This window comes from Hypanus sabinus, chromosome 16, assembly GCF_030144855.1.
Source record: "Hypanus sabinus isolate sHypSab1 chromosome 16, sHypSab1.hap1, whole genome shotgun sequence".
NCBI lineage: Eukaryota > Metazoa > Chordata > Chondrichthyes > Myliobatiformes > Dasyatidae > Hypanus > Hypanus sabinus.
In genome coordinates, this window is record NC_082721.1 from 65185772 (window position 1) to 65191282 (window position 5511).

The window sequence follows — 5511 nt, forward strand, 5'->3', positions numbered from 1 at the left end:
CTGGTTATTCTTGGAATTAAAGAATAAACAGACAGTGTCTTCACTGTGTAAACCCTCAGATAAATTGTGGGTGCTGGAAAAAGTGATGGAATTGTTTTATCAGTGCTTTTGAATATTTTAGTTACTATGACATGATCCCTTGGAAACAAGAGACCGTGCAACACCACATTTTTGACCACATTTAACCTAGTTGGCTTCTTTAGCTGCCTTGGTCATTACTATTCCAATCCTATATCCCAAATTCTCTCTTGGGCAAAGTCATACTCGCAGAATCCATTCAATGGAGTGGCTGGGCAATGGGCTGGGGTTGAAATGTGACCAACCCCAGCCTAGTCTCACAGCTACCTTAATGTTCAATAGAGCCACGGACACCCTGTACACCTCCCCATCATCCACTCCCCCCACCCCCGCAACACACAGCCATTAATACACAGTTCCAACAGAATGAAAAATCAAATTCCAGTTGCTTATCACTGACATATGTTGTGAAATTTGTTGCTTTGCAGGAGCAGTACAGTGCAACACATAAAATATCATATAGGTCGTAGTGAGAAATATATCTTCAAAAATTAATTGAGTACTAAATAAGGAGAGGAAAAATAGTGACATAATATTCATGGGTTCATTACCTTTTCAGAAATCTGATAGCAGAGGAGAAGAAGGTATTTTTAAAAAAGGGAATGTTGTCTTCAGGCTTCTGTACCTCCTGCACGATGGCAGTAAGGAGAAGAGGGCATGTCCTGGGTGGCGGGGTTCCTTAATGACGGATGGATGCCACCTTTTTGAAGCAGTGTGTTTTCAAGATGCCTAAATGAAATTGGGGCTAATGCCCAGAGGAACTGGCTCAGATTACAACTTTCAGCATGTTTTTCTGGTGCTGTGCAGTGGCCCCCCCCCCCCCCGTACTTGATGGAGATGGAGCCAGTCAGAATGCTCTCGATCGTACATCTGTAGCATTTAAACTGTTGGCTCCATCCACCTGTCCTTCTACCTCAATTCTTAAACTATTTTCCAGGGAAAAAAAAATCAATGAAATATTTGTTCTGATAAGGTTTTTTTTTGTGCTAAGCAAAATACCTTTGTTTTGCTCCATGCAAATGCATCGAGTCTACTTGTAACATAGAGCAAATAGTGCTTCGCATTGAGGGGATTTTGTCTGTTCACACAGATATTGACGAGTGTGAATCCTCACCCTGTGACCAACATGCAACTTGTAACAACACAGTGGGTTCGTACCAGTGCCACTGCATTGCAGGGTTTCAGGCAACTCCTGCGACTGTCAACCTTGCATCAGGAAAGGTTTGTGAAGGTAAGGACTTAATATAACCATGAAATGGAGAAGCAACACCAAGGTGGGGTTGTCATTGACAATCCTACATATTACTGGGAGTCAAGAAGAATATCACAGGCACTGCTCTGTGTCATTTTGTTCTGTTTGCTCAGACAGTTCTGATGATCAGTGTTTGTGAGATGAATTTATTGACCAGTCAGGTTCCTTTGCAAAAAGTTGATGGTGCAATGCATTGTCAGAGAGCAAGTCTGTTCTGAGTTGGCATCTGTAACAGACATGGTGGTTACGATCTCAGTCGTGGATCCCAAACTCTCACTTGGTCCAACAGCACCCCATCAGAGCTGGTTCAATGAGGAGATGAGATAGCTTAGGAAATTATAGATCAGTGAGTCTTACTTCAGAGGTTGGTAAGTTGATGGAAAAGATCCTGAGAGGCAGGATTTATGAACATTTGGAGAGGCATAACATGATTAGGAATAGTCAGTGTAGCTTTGTGCCAGTGTGCAGTGTGGATGTGTGGCAGGTCGTGCCTTACGAACCTGATTGAATTTTTTGAGGATTTGACGTAACACATTGATGGAGGTAGAACAGTTGATATAGTGTATATGTGTTTCAGCAAGCCATTTGATAAAGTACCACATGCCAGACTTATTGATAAAATAAGGAGGCATGGTATCCAAGGGGACATTGCTTAGTGGATCCAGAACTGGCTTGTCCACAGAAGGCAAAGAGTGGTTGTAGACGGGTTATGTTCTGCATGGAGGCCGGTGACCAGTGGTGTGTTGCAGGGATCTATTCTGGGCCTCTACTCTTCGTGATCTTTATAAATATCCTGGTTGAGGAAGTGGAGGGATGGGTTAGTAAATTTGCTGATGACACAAAGGTTAGGGATGTTGTGGATAATGTGGAGGGCTGTCAGAGGTTACAGAGGGACATTGATAGGATGCAAAACTGGGCTGAGAAGTGGCAGATGGAGTTCAACCCAGGTAAATGTGAAGTGGTTCAAATATGATGGCAGAATATAGTATTAATGGTAAGACTCCTGGCAGTGTGGAGGATCAGAGGGATTGGGGTCCAAGTCCATAGAACACTCAAAAGTTGCTGTGCAGGTTGACTCCGTGGTTAAGAAGGCATGCAGTGCATTAGCCTACATCAATCGTGAGATTGAGTTTAGGAGCCGAGAGATAATGTTACAGCTATATAGGACCCTGGTCAGACTTCCTTTGGAGTACTGTGCTCAGTTCTGGTCGCCACTATACAGAAAGGATGAGGAAACCATATAAAGGGTGCAGAGGAGATCTAAGAGGATGTTGCCTGGATTGGGGGGCATGCCTTATGAGAATAGTTTGAGTGAACATGAGCTTTTCTCCTTGGAGCAACAGAGGTTGAGAGGTAACCTAATAACGTTGTGTAAGATGATGAGAGGCATTGATTGTGTGGACAGTCAGAGGCTTTTTCCCAGGGCTGAAATGGCTATCATGAGAGGGCACAGTTTTAAGGTGTTTGGAAGTAGGTACAGAGGAGATGTAAGGGATAAGTTTTTTACTCAGAGAGTGGTGAGTGCATGGAATGGGCTGCCAGCAATGGTGGTGGAGGAAATACAATAGGGTCTTTTTAGAAACTCCTGGATAGGTATGTGCAGCTTAGGAAAATATAGGGCTATTTTTAACCATGGGTAATTTCTAAGGTAAGGACAAGTTTGGCATAGCTTTGTGGGCCGAAGGGCCTTTATTGAGCTGTAGGTTTTCTATGTTTCTAAATCCATGGGGGCATGACTATGATCTTGAGAAGGAGGGAAAGATTCAGAGATGGACCATGTAAAGATGAGAACAGCTTGGAAATTGGCAGCAAATATGATAAAGTTTGTTTGTTCATTATGGGTATTGAAAGCAGCATTAATGCAGTCCCTGACAGACTGGAGAAAGTGTTGAGGGAGGTGGTCTTGTCTGGACTGAAGTAAGGTCTCTTCCTCATGTCCCACCAAAGGTCAGTGATACCTTCAATGACCACAGTGACACCTTTTTCCTGGAGGAAGTGAAACACGATGAAGAGCGAGCAAACGATGTTTATGATTGTGAAGTATTTTGTCTATTCACATAGATATCGATGAGTGTGAATCCTCTCCGTGTCACCATCATGCATCTTGTCACAACACAATGGGTTCCTACCAGTGCAACTGTGTTGCAGGGTTTAAGGCATCTAATGCAACTGCCAGCCTCAATGCAGGGAAGGTTTGTGAAGGTAAGGTCTTTGTATCTTCCTGAAAATGGAGAATTTATCTCAAGGCCATTTTAATATCATCAGTGCTCCAGGATTATCCTGGTTATTCTTGGAATTAAAGAATAAACAGACAGTGTCTTCACTGTGTAAACCCTCAGATAAATTGTGGGTGTTGGAAAAAGTGATGGAATTGTTTTATCAGTGCTTTTGAATATTTTAGTTACTATGACATGATCCCTTGGAAACAAGAGACCGTGCAACACCACATTTTTGACCACATTTAACCTAGTTGGCTTCTTTAGCTGCCTTGGTCATTACTATTCCAGTCCTATATCCCAAATTCTCTCTTGGGCAAAGTCATACTCACAGAATCCATTCAGTGGAGTGGCTGGGCAATGGACTGGGATTGAGATGTGACAAACCCCAGCCTAGTCTCACAGCTACCTTAATGTTCAATAGAGCCACGGACACCCTGTACACCTCCCCATCATCCACTCCCCCCACCCCTGCAACACACAGCCATTAATACACAGTTCCAACAGAATGAAAAATCAAATTCCAGTTGCTTATCACTGATATATATTGTGAAATTTGTTGCTTTGCAGGAGCAGTACAGTGCAACACATAAAATATCATATAGGTCGTAGTGAGAAATATATCTTCAAAAATTAATTGAGTACTAAATAAGGAGCGGAAAAATAGCGACATAATATTCGTGGGTTCATTACCTTTTCAGAAATCTGATAGCAGAGGAGAAGAAGGTATTTTTAAAAAAGGGAATGTTGTCTTCAGGCTTCTGTACCTCCTGCACGATGGCAGTAAGGAGAAGAGGCATGTCCTGGTGGCAGGGTTCCTTAATGACAGATGGTTGCCACCTTTTTGAAGCAGTGTGTTTTCAAGATGCCTAAATGAAATTGGGGCTAATGCCCAGAGGAACTGGCTCAGATTACAACTTTCAGCATGTTTTTCTGGTGCTGTGCAGTGGCCCCCCCCCGTACTTGATGGAGATGGAGCCAGTCAGAACGCTCTCGATCGTACATCTGTAGCATTCAAACTGTTGGCTCCATCCACCTGTCCTTCTACCTCAATTCTTAAACTATTTTCCAGGAAAAAAATCAATGAAATATTTGTTCTGATAAGGTTCTTTTTTGTGCTAAGCAAAATACCTGTGTTTTGCTCCATGCAAATGCATCGTGTCTACTTGTAACATAGAGCAAATTATGCTTCACATTTAGGGGATTTTGTCTGTTCACACAGATATTGACGAGTGTGCCTCCTCGCCCTGTGACCAACATGCAACTTGTAACAACACGGTGGGTTCATACCAGTGCCACTGCATTGCAGGGTTTCAGGCAACTCCTGTGACTGTCCACCTTGCATCAGGAAAGGTTTGTGAAGGTAAGGACTTAATATAACCATGAAATGGAGAAGCAACACCAAGGTGGGGTTGTCGTTGACAATCCTACATATTACTGGGAGTCAAGAAGAATATCACAGGCACTGCTCTGTGTCATTTTGTTCTGTTTGCTCGGACAATTCTGATGATCAGTGTTTGTGAAATGAATTTATTGACCAGTCAGGTTCCTTTGCAAAAAGTTGATGGTGTAATGCATTGTCAGAGAGCAAGTCTGTTCTGAGTTGGCATCTGTAACAGACATGGTGGTTATGATCTCAGTCATGGATCCTAAACTCTCACGTGGTCCAACAGCACCCCGTCAGAGCTGGTTCAATGAGGAGATGAGATAGCTTAGGAAATTATAGAACAGTGAGTCTTACTTCAGAGGTTGGTAAGTTGATGGAAAAGATCCTGAGAGGCAGGATTTATGAACATTTGGAGAGGCATAACATGATTAGGAATAGTCAGTGTGGCTTTGTGCCAGTGTGGCAGTGTGGATGTGTGGCGGGTCGTGCCTTACGAACCTGATTGAATTTTTTGAGGATTTGACGTAACACATTGATGGAGGTAGAACAGTTGATATAGTGTATATGTATTTCAGCAA